The following is a 16,397-nucleotide window of genomic DNA, read 5'->3' as shown; positions in this document are numbered from 1 at the left end:
TGACGAAAAATTGATTCCCCCAATTCTTTTGTTTTCATAAATATCCTATATGTGGCCCTAGTGTGCACGTTGACCAAACCACAGGCTTCATAATAGAAGGAGCACCTACTTGATTTTGGAGCCTCCTTTTTATGAGATTATTTTTTAGGCACCATGTAGGTTTCTAGGCACCATAAGATGCTAAAAGTTAGGAACCCCCCCACAAGTGACCCCATTTTGCAAACTACACCCCTCAGGGAATTCATCTAGGGGTATAGTGTACATTTCAAACCCACAGGGGTTTCACCAATTGTGGTACAACTGGGCAGTGAAAATGAAAAATTATTTTTTTTACACAAAAATGCAGTTCTGGTTTCAAATTTGTCATTTTCACAAGGAATGAAGGAGACAAAGCACCACAAAATCTGTGCCCCAATTTCTCCCGAGTACGGTAATGCCTCACATGTGACCAAAAAATACCAGTTGGGTGCATGGCAGGACTCAGAAGGGAAGGAGTGATTTTTGGATTTTGCGGATCAGATTCTGGTGGAATGAATGGTGGGTGCTATGTGGCATTAGCAAGACCCCCGAAGCACGGTGAAATGATGAACCTAATAATCCATAGATGTGTGGTATATTTTAAAACACTCCTTTATACATAGGCCGGGTTTGTCGGGGCAAGTGTCACACTGGAAAATAGTTTGCTTTCGTATTCCCTTTTTATAGCAAACTTTGCACCTTTTTTGTGTCCTGCCCTTTTTTCCAGTGGAGGGGATTTCATCAGGAAAATGCTGCCCTGGTACAATACGGGGGCCAGTACTAGAAGTACTGGGGCCCTCTGCCTGCTGGTTCCCAAATATTAGGCCCTTTATGACTTCCTCTTGAAAGTGCATAAATGTCCCCCTCTGGCTGGTAGAACGGAATAGCACGTAAGCGTTATACAGTGCCATCTGGATGATATACACGGCCAGCTTCTTGTACCAGATTTTTGTTTTCCGCAGGGCACTGTACGGCTTCAGTACCTGATCTGAAAGATCCACTCCGCCCATGTACCTATTGTAATCCAGGATACAATTAGGTTTTGAGTTGTGGGTACTGGTACCTCGTACAGGGACGGAGGTGGTACTGTCTCCGTGAATTGTTGTCAGTATAAGGACATCCCTCTTGTCCTTATATTTGACCAACAACATATTTTCGGTGCATATTCCCCTGCTTTCACCCCTTCTCATTACTTGGGCAATGTGCGTTTTTGGGAGGCCTCTTTGGTTCTTGCGCACAGTACCGCAAGCTGCTGTACCTCTTGAACCAAGGGCCTTAAACAGGGGGATGCTGGTGTAAAAGTTATCCACATAGAGGTGATAACCTTTATCCAGGAAGGGGTGCACTAAATCCCAGACAATTTTTCCACTAACACCTACGAGGGAGGGGGGGCATTCTGGCGGTTCAATTCTTGAATCCTTCCCTTCATATACCCTAAACCTGTGGGTGTACCCTGAGGTGCTTTCACACAGCTTATACATTTTTATGCCATACCTTGCCCTCTTACTGGGAAGGTACTGGCGGAATTTAACCCTTCCTTTAAAATGTATAAGGGACTCATCTATGCAAATGAATTTATCTGGGATGTACATCTCTTCAAATTTGGCACTGAAGTGATCAATGACCGGCCTGACTTTGAATAGCCGGTCAAAGGTGGGATCATCTCTGGGTGGGCACTGTGCATTATCGTTGTAATGCAAAAATTTAAGGATTAACTCAAAACGATTCCGGGTCATGGCCATACGGTAAAGTGGGGTGCTGTACAGAACATCTGTACTCCAATATTGCCTAATTTCTGGCTTTTTTACTATGCCCATATGAAACACCAGACCCCAAAACGTCATCATCTCTACTGCATCTACAGGGGTCCACCTAGCAAATGATGACGTGGGGTTTTGTGCAATAAACTGCTGGGCATATAAATTAGTTTGGTCCACCATTAAATTTTTAAAATCATCAGAGAAAAATAATTTGAAAAAGTCAATTTCTCTGAGACCTGTTGAATCAAATTGGATTCCTGGGATGGCCAAAAACTCAGGAACCTGGGGCTCAAAATTGTCTGGTGGTGGGGTCCATACGAGATCAATTATTGGGGGGGGGTCTCAGCTGCTCTACGGGGGCGTCTTTGAGGGGGTCCCTCATCACTAGAGGAGGAAGAGGAGCTTAAGATGAATCCTTCAAATTCCCCGCTTGCCTCACTGGCTGTGTCAGAGTCAGAGGCAAGCATGGCATATGCCTCCTCCGCTGAATACATTCTTCTGGATGACTGGGATGACATTTGGGATGACATTTGGGATGACATTTGGGATGACATTTGGGATGCCATTTTTATTTTTGTGTTTCTGGTAGTGAAATGTTTCAACACGTGTATAGTGTAGGGGGGGTACAAACTTTATTTCAATGTAGTATGTAGTGTGTAGTGTGTATGTAGTGCAGAAAAAAAAAAAAAAAAAAGGTCCTGCGCCAAAAATTGAGCACAGATGTTGGTCAGTAACGTCCGTCACTGAACAGTGCTCAAAGGCAACAGGAATTTGATCAAAAAAAAAAATAAAAAGATCAACCCTGTGCCGAAAAAGCTGATCAGTGATGTACGTCACTGATCAGCGCACAGTGGCCACAGGACACCCACAAAATCACAGTGTGTGTAAAAAAAAAATTAAAAAAAGACCCCACAGCACCCTCAAAAAAAAAAAAAGGTGATCACTGATGCGACACTGATTACCAGTGAGGGGCAGCAGGTGCACAACCTTTGGTGCAACTGACAGTGCAACTGGCAGCAACTGACAGGTATACTGTATATAAAAAAAAACCCTGCACCCCCAAAAAGTTGCTGATCAGCACAGATATACTGATCAGCACAAAAGGGGGGGGGGTAGCAGACACAAAATATAGCACTCTCTATCACTCTCTGTCACTATCTCTCTCTATCTATCTCTCTCTATCTATCTCTCTATCTCTCACTATCTCTCACTCTATGACACTGCAGCAGCAGCACTGACAGTTATATATATAAAAAAAAAAACCTGCAGCCCCAAAAAGGGGGGGTAGCAGACACAAAATATAGCACTCTCTATCACTAATTCTCTATCTCTCTATCTCTCACTATCTATCACTATCTATCACTCTATGACACTGCAGCAGCAGCACTGACAGTTATATATATAAAAAAAAAACTCTGCAGCCCCAAAAAGGGGGGGTAGCAGACACAAAATATAACACTCTATATCACTATCTCTCTATCTCTCTATCTCTCACTATCTATCACTATCACTCTATGACACTGCAGCAGCAGCAATGACAGTTATATATATATATATATATATATATATATATAAAAAACCCTGCACCCCCAAAAAGGGGGGGTAGCAGACACAAAATATAGCACTCTCTGTCACTATCTCTCTATCTCTCTCTATCTCTCTCTATCTCTCTCTCTATCTCTCTCTATCTCTCTATCACACTGCAGCAGCAGCAGGAAGTCACAAGAAGTCAGATCCAGGAAGCATCCAGCACGCTACAAGCAGTGATCAGGTGATCAGGTAAGGTATTTGCAAGGATCAGGTAAGTATTTGCAAGGATCAGGTCAGTATCACGGCAGATAGGCACGGTGACCGCTCTGCACGCAATTCCAGACCGGAATGGCGTCTTACGGACCAATCACAGCCTTGGGGGCAGGTGGGGTGAGGTGTCGTCGTCACCGATGACCCCCTCATGCCCCCTGACGCCCGGCGGTGATTGACACCTGTGTTACCGAGCGTCTGATTCCCTGGTAACACAGGAAAACGCTGTGAATGGCTGTTCACACTGAACAGCCAATCACAGCGATCGCCGACGGGGGGGCGGCATCGCAGCCCCCCCTGGGCATGCAGGGACATGTCTGCTGTCAGGGACAGCAGACATCGTCCCTCTGTCACTGCGTCTCTAGACGCAGTGACAGTTTAAAGTCATGACGTACATTTATGCCATGTGTCGGGAAGTACATCCCGACCATGACGTAAATGTACGTCAAATGTCGGGAAGGGGTTAAGGTGTCCAATCCTGGGATTGGGATCAGTGAGATCCCAGGATGTCAGCCCCAAATCATCGGGATTTGGGGATTGGAATCACGTGCGCAGTTGTTTTTTTGTTTATTTAATGCTGGGCAGTTCTCAGCAGCAGACGCCTAAAAATGCTGCCCTCGGCTGTGTGCAAAGTGACATCAAAGGTCACCAGGCACAGTCTGGCCACCCATCCATGCATGCCATCTTCAACAGAATATGTCCTTGAATGCCCGCCTGTGAACACACTGGGCAGCACTGAGCACCAGATGGTTAATGTGCTGCTTGGATGTGTGCAGGGTGTCCAATAACATCACACTGCGCAGCCCAGCAACATATCCACACCGCCCACCCACTGACTTCAATAGAGCCTGTCCTCGAATGGCCACCCGTGAACAACCACTGAGGAAATCAAACAACTGGAGGCTGGAACTTGGGGAATAGTGGCAGTAGCGGGGAAGGGAGATATAAGGACTAGCAGGGAGAGGGTCTGTATAGGAGAGTTAGATAAGAACTGATGGGGGAGAGAGAGAGAGAGAGGGAGAAGGACTGAGGGACAAAGGGGAGAGAAATGGTTACTCCAAAGAGTATTATTCCTATATGAACAAAGGTAAAAACCTAGGTCTTCAGAACACAGCCCTCTCTTGGTTCTCTTCCTACCTATCTGATCACTCTGTCAGTGTTCCCTTCTATGACTAACTCCTCCTCACTACCTCTGTCAGTCGGAGTTCTGCAAGGCTCAGTCTTAGGTCCTCTGCTTTTCTCTATCTATATCTCCTCACTTGGGAAACTAATTAACTCTTTCTGTTTTCAGTATCACCTGTACATTGATGATACTCATATCTATCCTCCCCGGAATTGTCACCATCAGTATTGCTCCGTGTCTCTGAATGTCTTTCTGCCATTTCATCTTGGACCTCATCTCACCACCTCAAACTGAACATTTCCAAAACAGAATTAATTATATTCCCACCAGCCAAGAGCAGTTACCAAACTGATATCTCCATCACTGTTGAGAACACAACAATTAATCCTACCCCACAAGCCGCTGCCTAGGGGTCATCCTCAACTCTAAACTGTCCTTCATTCCTCACATTCAATCTATCTCTAAATCATGTTACATGCATCTAAAAAAACATATCCAAAATTCATCCGTACATTACATAAGACACTGCAAAACCTCTAATCCATGCACTCATTATATTCCGCATTGATTATTGCAATAGCCTCCTTACCGGTCTTCCTAAGAAAAGACTCTCACCACTATAGATGGAGCCACTCTCATCTAGCCTGCCTATGGTGGTTGGCGTGCGAATTCACCACAGCGCACCTAGACATGCTGCAGCGCTATGGATCGCTCAGCATGGCGTTTGGCGAATGGCGCTACTGGATGAGTGCAATATCAGCAATCATCCACCAGATGTCACTATTGAAATCTCCACTGCACATCCATCAGATGTGTAATGCAAAGCTAAAGCAAAAGTATCCAGATTGCATGTGCGTGAAGTGACTATTGAAATGCACTGTAGCGCAAGAACTACTTTACTGTATTGTTCAGTATGCTAGATAGACACTTTTATTACCAAAATAGAATTGCATGGATGTGCATCTCATTACACTATCACTACACTACACTTCGCCGAGAATATAGCGTGCGTGTGAGGCACTTGTGAGTCCTGTTTCCAGTAAACAGCGCGCCGAGTGAGGTAGGATAACATACTGTACAGTACAGTATACAGTACAGTACCTGTAGCATTGGCATATGATCCACAGATATACAGTACACTACAGCAGGAATGACATACAGCACAGTACAGAACGAGCAGGAAAGACAGGGGGGGGTTAACAAAATAGCTACCGGGTGTCAGCCAGTGCTTCATGGGAGCACACAACTACGGAGTTAAAGTAGCAACGTGATACAGTTGGTCCCACAGATGTAAGGGCACTGCTGTCCAACCTCCTTCTTTGTGAAAAGAGCAGACTACTGTGTACACAACTCCAGAGCGGGTGGCTCATTCTTGGCAAAAGGTGCTACGGTTGCATCTAAATGGGAGAACTCTTTATATATACTCATGAGCACTGGTCGCTATCACCAGGTGTCATAGTCTAGCGGATAAGTGCGCCACTCTGTATGCTGGAGACCCGAGTTCAGTTCATAGAGGGATCTATAGACTGTATATTTATATCTTGTGTTTGAGATGCTGGAGTGTCTTATTCTCAGCGAACGGCATTGTGGCTACGTCTGCATGGGATCACTCTAAACATGAAAAATATATCAACCATTGTAATACCTACAACGTTCACCTGATTTGTATATAACCCAAAGTATGAGAATTGTGTCAATGTCCCAATATTTATGGACCTGACTGTAGGTTTTCCCTATTACTGTATAATTGTTTATTACTAATAAAGTACCGGACGCCCCCGTTTTTGCTGCTATAAGGGCATGACCAGGGGCTCTGTGAACTACTGGGCATGCCCTGAGCCCCTCTCTTTCTGGGAAAATGCCCCAATAAATTGGAAAGGTTCTGCGAAAATCAGGACAGCTGGAAGTTACTGTATGCATACTCTACATAAACTCTATTTGGTCAATAAATCTCTTAAAGCAGAAAAATCTAATGGGTTTTTATTTAATTTCTAACGTTTCTTTCCGCATAAACCTGTTCTGAGGAGAGGAAGTGGGGAAGACAGGAAGAAAAATTGATGAGGAATATGAGGAATGGCTGGAAGGGGGGCAGTAGGTGACCACCACAAAGAGGTGAATGGGGTAGAAGAGGCGGATAGGATAAACCTCTAAAACAGAAAGTGAGGGAGGGGTCAGATGGAATGACTCAAAAGATGCAGTTCAGTGAAAGTAGGCATCATACTCTCACCAAACTGGCTGGCGTAACCCTATAGAAGTGTTTAGCTTCTCTCCGCACTGCTGCTTTTTGAGGGATGAAACACAGATCCTTTCCAGCATGCCCTGTGGCCGCCAACTTCTCTGCGCATGAGCAGCTGGACTTCCGAGTTAGAAATGTGGAGGTTCAGGTGGCCACGGGAATCGCAAAGGGCAGCTCTTATCAGGAGAGCTGCTCTTTGCACACCACATATGTTAGTACATATGCGGTGAGCCGTGACATGGGCGGCGGGATGTACTGCTGCTGATTGGTTCATCCCACCCACAGTCTCTCCCTCCCTGATACATCCTGACTCCCACAATTATACCTGCAGGTGTTTTATTTCCTTCTTTCTGATTGGTGGGGCTGATTTATCAAAAAAACTTGTTGTGAATGACAAAACTAATTGCATACTAGAAATGGTGCTCCAGATAATAAGCCCTCTACTGTCATGTGTTTAGCTCCTAACTGCCATGTGTTTGAAAAATAACTATTGATAGATGATTGGTTGGAGCACCACTTATTATATGCATTCCGATTTTTTTAATCATACTGAGGTAAGGGGCGCCTTCTTTCCCACTATACTTTTATTAAAGGATGATTTGTTGAATGTATTATTTATATATTACAGGTGGCAGCGACATGCCAGGAGACCAAATCCATTACGATCCTTCAATTTCTTCAGAAAGGATAAATTTAAATGAATACAACCCCTGGGGACCTATATTTAGTGCTATGCCAGGTAAGGATAGATGAGAAGTAAGACAACAACATTCATGACAATGATACAATTACAATACAGGGATACCTCATACACAATGTTATATGTTGGGGGCAATAGTCTGCCTTAGTTATCTGCCTTGTCATATAACACATAGATCATAACAGTGACTGCAATATAATACATGGTAGTGTGACTATCATACAATACAGAGAACATCACAGTTGCTGCCATATAATAGAGGGTACCTACAGATATCATACATTTTCATAATCATAGTTATTATGCATCTTCATGGAAGCATGTAAATATATGTACCCACAATCCATACAGAATACAAATTGAGCACTTACATCTGTGACTACACAAAGGGTACATATGCAATTAATTGTGGCAAGGATGAGAATGTTCACATCTACAGTATGTAATTGCATTGTGGCAAGGATGAGAAGGTTCACATCTACAGTATACGTGAACTGTAGACAATATCATTGAGGCTCGTACACAATGCATAGACTGCATCAGCTAAATCATCACAGTAACTGCCATATACAGTAATACAGATTAGTGTGGCTGTCATACAATACAGAGAGCATCACAGTGACTGCTATACAATACAGAGTAGTGTAATTGTCACAAATACAGAGAGCATAACAGCAACTGCCATATAATACAGCGTAATGTGATTGTCATACAATACAGAGAGCATCACACCAACTGCCTTATAATACATACTAGTGTGTCATACTGTACAATATAGAAAGCATCACATTGACTGCCATCTTATAGTACACAGAATAGTGTGACTCATACAATACAGAGAGCATACCAGTGGCTTCAATATAATACCGGGTAATATGACTGTCACAATGCAAAGAACATCACAGTTGCTGCCATAAAATAAAGCATAGTGTGACTGATATACAATACAGATATTATAACAGAGACTGTAATATAATACAGTGCAATGTGACTATCATACAATACAGAGAGCATACCAGTGGCTTCAATAGGTACTTGTTTCCTATCTGGGCTCCCAGGTTTTCTACGTACGGCACCGTAATGAAATCGGATCGCATCGCATCGTACACATACACGATATTGAACGATGCGATGCGATGCGATGCGATCCGATTCGATTTCCCATAGGAAACAATGTGAAATGGCTCAATTTAGCCAAATTCTCATAGGAACAATAGTAAATGGGCCAAAAACACCCCATAACATTGAAATGTCCCCCCAAAAGTAGTTTACGCCACCCCGCCATCAACGTGAACCCGAAGCGTGGCGAGCGCAGCGAGCCCGCGAGGGGCGGCGGTACGCGTCCTCCGACCTTTTCATGCCCTACTATCCACGTCGGCGTGGAGCGAGAATAGAATAGTGTGGCGAGCGCAGCGAGCCACCGAGCCCGAAGCGTGGCGAGCGCAGCGAGCCCCGCGAGGGGACGCGGATACCTTCACAGTTATACGCGTCCCCTCGCGGGCGACGCGGACACCTGGGAAGCCCGCAAAGGGACGCGTTTACCTGTGAAGGTATCCGCGTCCCCTCGCGGGGCTCGCTGCGCTCGCCACGCTTCGGGCTCGGTGGCTCGCTGCGCTCGCCACACTATTCTATTCTCACTCCACGCCGACATGGATAGTAGGGCATGAAAAGGTCGGAGGACGCGTACCGCCGCCCCTCGCGGGCTCGCTGCGCTCGCCACGCTTCGGGTTCACGTTGATGGCGGGGTGGCGTCAACTACTTTTGGGGGGACATTTCAATGTTCAGGGGTGTTTTTGGCCCATTTACTATTGTTCCTATGATAATTTGGCTAAATTGAGCCATTTAACATTGTTTCCTATGGGAAATCGAATCGGATCGCATCGCATCGCATCGCATCGTTCAATATCGTGTATGTGTACGATGCGATGCGATCCGATTTCTCTACGGAGAATAGCATGGTGCGCAATTAACTTAGTGGGCGCCCAGATAGGAAACAAGTACCCTTCAATATAATACCGGGTAATTTGACTGTCACAATGCAAAGAACATCACAGTTGCTGCCATAAAATAAAGCATAGTGTGACTGATATACAATACAGATATTATAACAGAGACTGTAATATAATACAGTGCAATGTGACTATCATACAATACAGAGAGCATACCCTCCAACTGTACCGATTTAGCTGGTACAGTACCGATTGTACCGGTTTTCTGCCCGAGTCAATGGAGTTGCCACTTCTCCATTGTCTCCGGAGTCCGGCTCCATGTGTTTGAGGTCAAAGGAGGAGTGGGCTGTTACCCCGCTCAGCGGCTCTTACTATAGGTGCCAGTGCTCTAGTTTGTGGTCGAGGGCGTGATGTGTCATCCGTCCGCACCCACAGAGGGGCCGGGTGGCTTCCTTGGCGGGAGCCTTTTTCCAGAAGGGGCCTATATTCGGGGAAGGGGACCTGGTCATGGGTCTCTAGTGGTGAAGCACTTTCCTCCTCAGACATCCACCGGTAAGCAGTGCAGTGGTGAATGTGGAGGGTGGGGAGTGCCAAGAGGCCTGAGGCATCTTGCAAAAAGTACACATAATTGGAAAGGGGGTGTGACCACGCCCACTTCATGTAGCCACACCCACTTTACCCGTGACCACTCCCCCGTCCCTGAATGTACCGATTTATGACCTATCAATGTTGGAGGGTATAAAGGTATTACAGTGGCTGCCATATAATACAGGGTAGCGTGACTGATATACAATAAAGAGAGCATAACTGTGGTTGCCATACATTACACAGTAGTGCTTATTAAAATCATTATTTTAATAAACCAGTGGATAATGTAGTAATTATACTGTATGTGTTACCTTCTAAACCATGTAACCGGTTACTCTTAGCAACCGCAGGTTGCCACAGTGATTTCAGCAATCAATAACTCTTCCAGTGTAAAATCTTCTCCATTCACAGACAATGGGAATGGCTGTAAACCACATTTACTTATGAATAGAGGCTGCTGGCTCTGTTGTACTTACAAGATTAACCTGTTCCCTGCTATATAAGAAATAAGCCTTTACTATATACTGTATGATCAATGCAGCCGCACAGCTAATTAATCATGCTATACTGACGCATATGCGACTTAGTTCCTCAATGAGATTTTATGCATGAATATCACTTTATAACCTTAAGTACACGATCAGCTCACCAATTTCATTAATTGTATTGCACATTGATTAAGATTACAGCTGATAATGCATTCGAGACGCTCGTTTGATTATAAAGAAATAATACACATACACATTCAATTAAGAAGAGATTATTATTATTGATGTCCGTAGTGGACGCAAGGGGGGGTACAGAGTAACACACAATACACATCTATATATACTATAGAATAGTACAGTACAGCTTATACATGGAATAGAGACATTACTACAATAGATATAAATGCAGGTACTGCTAATACACACAAGAACTGGCACATATAAGGAACAGCAATTACCGTCAAAAGGGAAGCAGTGACCACGACCGGATAAGAATCCCCCAAGCACTTGGGATATGTGTTCTGGCTAGATCACATGTAACTCTTGGATCCCGGGCTTAGGCTTTTAAAGCAAAGGGGTGTGGGGTCAGACTGGATGATCATTGGGTACAAGAAAGGGGCTTGGGCAACTCTTAATTGGCTCTCAGCTTCACTGGGACGTCTTCCTGTAAATGGGAATCTTGTCAGACCATGTTTGTTTCTTTGTCCTTGGGGATTAGGTGAGACTGAGAACCAGTATCAGCTGGAATCATACCCTTTGTTTTCTACGCACACTGATTCATTATATAACACAGGCTAGGCATCAGTAAGATCATGTTTAGTGATTGTTTCACTATACTGACCTTTGCGACTGTTGACGGCAATTGTAACAAGTTAAATCAAAACGAGACAATGGTTTACTCAGAGAGTTTCACACAAACATAAAGAGACAAAAGGGAACATATCTTTAAGAATTAACCATTAATGTTTCACATCCAACCTTGGTAGTTACGTTTAAGCTAATAAGACGCAAATGGCGTCATGGAATTGCGCAGAGGGCGGTCGTAATACCTTAATGGCGTAGAGCTGCAATTTCGACTTCCACATGCTGCTGCCATTTACATTATCATTTCCTCATAAGTAATTAACAATCTCATTAACTCTTTCAGCATCATTGTCACAACCCTATGAAATGAAATGTATATAATTAACCCCATTACAAATAATTACAAAAATAATCTAAATGATTGCAAAGACCCACCATCATCAAATAATTCAATTTATATACAAAAACTCACTAATTATCTCCATCATGATGGTATATATCTAGTAGCCCAAATGTGTTGTGACACATCAAATCTTTAATTGCATAAATACTAGAATTGCTTATACAAAGGGTGAAATATCTCCAGTGACCACTAGAGGCCACTCGATAGACCAATTTACTTCTTAACAGAAAGTGAAACCAAAATGGTATGTTTCAAACTTCCTGATTGTGGACAGAAGTAGCTGTAAAGACAGAGATCGGAGGAAGGAGCAGCCGTCATGTTGATGGGCTTTTAACTAGTAAGTTTATAATAGAGGCAATGGCACCTACAGAGGGTGCTGTATATCAGGCAGCAGCTACAGTGTGACAAGGTACAGTGCTCATTTCAGAGCTTGCTGCATACAGGCACACTTAAGGTGTCCAATCCTGGGATTGGGATCAGTGGGATCCCAGGATGTCAGCCCCAAATCATCGGGATTTGGGGATTGGAATCACGTGTGCAGTTGTTTTTTTGTTTATTTAATGCTGGGCAGTTCTCAGCAGCAGACGCCTAAAAATGCTGCCCTCGGCTGTGTGCAAAGTGACATCAAAGGTCACCAGGCACAGTCTGGCCACCCATCCACGCATGCCATCTTCAACAGAATATGTCCTTGAATGCCCGCCTGTGAACACACTGGGCAGCACTGAGCACCAGATGGTTAATGTGCTGCTTGGATGTGTGCAGGGTGTCCAATAACATCACACTGCGCAGCCCAGCAACATATCCACACCACCCACCCACTGACTTCAATAGAGCCTGTCCTCGAATGGCCAGCCGTGAACAACCACTGAGGAAATCAAACAACTGGAGGCTGGAACTTGGGGAATAGTGGCAGTAGCGGGGAAGGGAGATATAAGGACTAGCAGGGAGAGGGTCTGTATAGGAGAGTTAGATAAGAACAGATGGGGGAGAGAGAGAGAGCGAGGGAGAAGGACTGAGGGACAAAGGGGAGAGAAATGGTTACTCCAAAGAGTATTATTCCTATATGAACAAAGGTAAAAACCTAGGTCTTCAGAACACAGCCCTCTCTTGGTTCTCTTCCTACCTATCTGATCACTCTGTCAGTGTTCCCTTCTATGACTAACTCCTCCTCACTACCTCTGTCAGTCGGAGTTCTGCAAGGCTCAGTCTTAGGTCCTCTGCTTTTCTCTATCTATATCTCCTCACTTGGGAAACTAATTAACTCTTTCTGTTTTCAGTATCACCTGTACATTGATGATACTCATATCTATCCTCCCCTGAATTGTCACCATCAGTATTGCTCCGTGTCTCTGAATGTCTTTCTGCCATTTCATCTTGGACCTCATCTCACCACCTCAAACTGAACATTTCCAAAACAGAATTAATTATATTCCCACCAGCCAAGAGCAGTTACCAACCTGATATCTCCATCACTGTTGAGAACACAACAATTAATCCTACCCCACAAGCCGCTGCCTAGGGGTCATCCTCCACTCTGAACAGTCCTTCATTCCTCACATTCAATCTATCTCTAAATCATGTTACATGCATCTAAAAAAACATATCCAAAATTCATCCGTACATTACATAAGACACTGCAAAATCTCTAATCCATGCACTCATTATATCACGCATTGATTATTGCAATAGCCTCCTTACCGGTCTTCCTGATAAAAGACTCTCAGCGCTACAGACGGAGCCACTCTTATCTAGACTGCCTATGGTGGTTGGCGTGCGAATTCACCACAGCGCACCTAGACATGCTGCAGCGCTATGGATCGCTCAGCATGGCGTTTGGCGAATGGCGTTACTGGATGAGTGCAATATCAGCAATCATCCACCAGATGTCACTATTGAAATCTCCACTGCACATCCATCAGATGTGTAATGCAAAGCTAAAGCAAAAGTATCCAGATTGCATGTGCGTGAAGTGACTATTGAAATGCACTGTAGCGCAAGAACTACTTTACTGTATTGTTCAGTATGCTAGATAGACACTTTTATTACCAAAATAGAATTGCATGGATGTGCATCTCATTACACTATGAGGACAAGTAAGCGAATACTGAGCGTCCATTATATTAAACGTACATTCTAATACTTCGCCGAGAATATGGCGGGCGTGCGTGTGAGGCACTTGTGAGTCCTGTTTCAAGTAAACAGCGCGCTGAGTGAGGTAGGATACGTTGTGAAAGATAACATACTGTACAGTACAGTATACAGTACAGTACCTGTAGCATTGGCATATGATCCACAGATATACAGTACACTACAGCAGGAATGACATACAGCACAGTACAGAACGAGCAGAAGAGACAGGGGGTGGGGTTAACAAAATAGCTACCGGGTGTCAGCCAGGGCTTCATGGGAGCACACAACTACGGAGTTACAGTAGCAACGGTATACAGTTGGTCCCACATATGTAAGGGCACTGCTGTCCAACCTCCTTTTTTGTGAAAAGAGCAGACTACTGTGTACACAACTCCAGAGCGGGAGGCTCATTCTTGGCGAAAGGTGCTACGGTTGCATCTAAATGGGAGAACTCTTTATATATACTCATGAGCACTGGTCGCTATCACCAGGTGTCATAGTCTAGCGGATAAGTGCGCCACTCTGTATGCTGGAGACCCGAGTTCAATTCATAGAGGGATCTATATACTGTATATTTATAGCTTGTGTTTGAGATGCTGGAGCGTCTTATTCTCAGCGAACGGCATTGTGGCTACGTCTGCATGGGATCACTCTAAACATGAAAAATATAGAAACCATTGTAATACCTACAACGTTCACCTGATTTGTATATAACCCAAAGTATGAGAATTGTGTCAATGTCCCAATATTTATGGACCTGACTGTATGTTTTCCCTATTACTGTATAATTGTTTATTACTAATAAAGTACCGGACGCCCCCATTTTTGCTGCTATAAGGGCATGACCAGGGGCTCTGTGAACTACTGGGCATGCCCCCAGCCCCTCTCATTCTGGGAAAATGCCCCAATAAATTGGAAAGGTTCTGCGAAAATCAGGACAGCTGGAAGTTACTGTATGCATACTCTACATAAACTCTATTTGGTCAATAAATCTCTTAAAGCAGAAAAATCTAATGGGTTTGTATTTAATTTCTAACGTTTAGTTCATGATACATCTGATATTGGCGAAGATGGTCGTGACAGTAACTTATCATCAAGTCATGACACCAATCATGGAATAAAACAATACGCAATTGCAGAAGAAGCAAAAGTAATTCTTACTGGCCAATTACTGACTGTATTTGTACCATCCGTGTCCACCGTGGTGCTCATCGTGGCCTTGCCTCTCAATGTTCTGGCCATCATCATGTTCCTCTGGAAGATAAAGGTCAGGAAGCCAGCGGTGGTCTACATGCTGAACCTGGCGGTCGCTGATGTGCTCTTTGTTGCCCTGCTGCCCTTCGCCATAACTTACTGATTCTCCGGGAATAACTGGGTGATTGGAGATGGGATGTGTCGCTTCTACATCGCAGCATTTTACTGCAACATGTACTGCTCCATCCTGCTCATGACCAGCATCAGTGTGGACAAGTTCCTGGCCGTGGTCTATCCATTGCAGTCTCTTTCCTGGCGTACCATGAGCCGGGCTTGGCTGGTCTGCTTCTGCATCTGGGTAATATCCATAGCCGGTACTGTACCACTGCTCATAAGAGAACAAACGCAGAACATTGCCACATTGGGTATCACGACTTGTCACGATGTGCTGGAACGTAATGATCTGCAGAGCTTTTATTTTTACTATTTCCTCACTATTATCTCTGCTTTCTTCTTCTTTCCATTAATCATCACTGTTGTCTGCTATATAGGAATCATTCTTAACCTGAGCTCCTCCAAACTAGGAAACACACATAAGAAATCACGGGCTTTGTTTCTGACGGTCACTGTGCTCTGTGTGTTTGTCCTCTGCTTTGGGCCAACAAATGTCATCTTCCTAATTCATTATCTTCATTTCCGTAATAAATCTAATCCGACTCTGTACGCGACCTACATCCTGTCTGTGTGTATGAGCAGCATCAGTTGTTGCCTTGATCCTCTTATCTATTACTTTGCTTCCTCCCAGTGTCAGAGATATGTGTACAGCCTGCTGTCCTGTAACAAAGGTTGGGAAAGACCTTTATAGAAACATCAGATGGATGCTCACAGAAAACATTCAACTGAGCGGTCTCTACTGGCATAACTGCATAATGTTGTCTTATACTGTTGCTTCTGCATGTATCTATATCAGTACCCCCAATAGAAAGGTATATACAAATGAAATTATATAAATCAGGCTCAAAGTAAGATTATGTTTGTTACAACATTCAAGTATTTTAGTATTACCTGCTTGTGAAATCCTGCTGGTTCTGCTCGGTCTCATGCTGCTGAGTGTTAGTTGGAACACTGCAGGCTGAATACAGCACCTGGGTGAGTCCATGCTGCCAGACAGTTCTGTGTAACCTGACCACTGCTTAATGATTAA

General features: G+C 44.1%; 1 protein-coding gene and 1 pseudogene across 2 annotated transcripts in view; both read left to right on the top strand.

Annotated features, from left to right (window-relative positions):
* The window catches only part of LOC146025425 (uncharacterized), an 886,407-nt gene that overhangs the window by 392,227 nt on the left and 477,783 nt on the right, over positions 1–16,397 (top strand). The gene's annotated exons all lie outside the window — the stretch shown is intronic.
* On the top strand, positions 9,997–16,058 carry LOC146025334 (proteinase-activated receptor 1 pseudogene; annotated as a pseudogene).

The sequence above is a fragment of the Crinia signifera genome, chromosome 1 (assembly GCF_055691185.1).
Source record: "Crinia signifera chromosome 1, ASM5569118v1, whole genome shotgun sequence".
NCBI classification, from domain to species: domain Eukaryota; kingdom Metazoa; phylum Chordata; class Amphibia; order Anura; family Myobatrachidae; genus Crinia; species Crinia signifera.
This window is presented reverse-complemented; position numbering and strand designations above follow the sequence as displayed.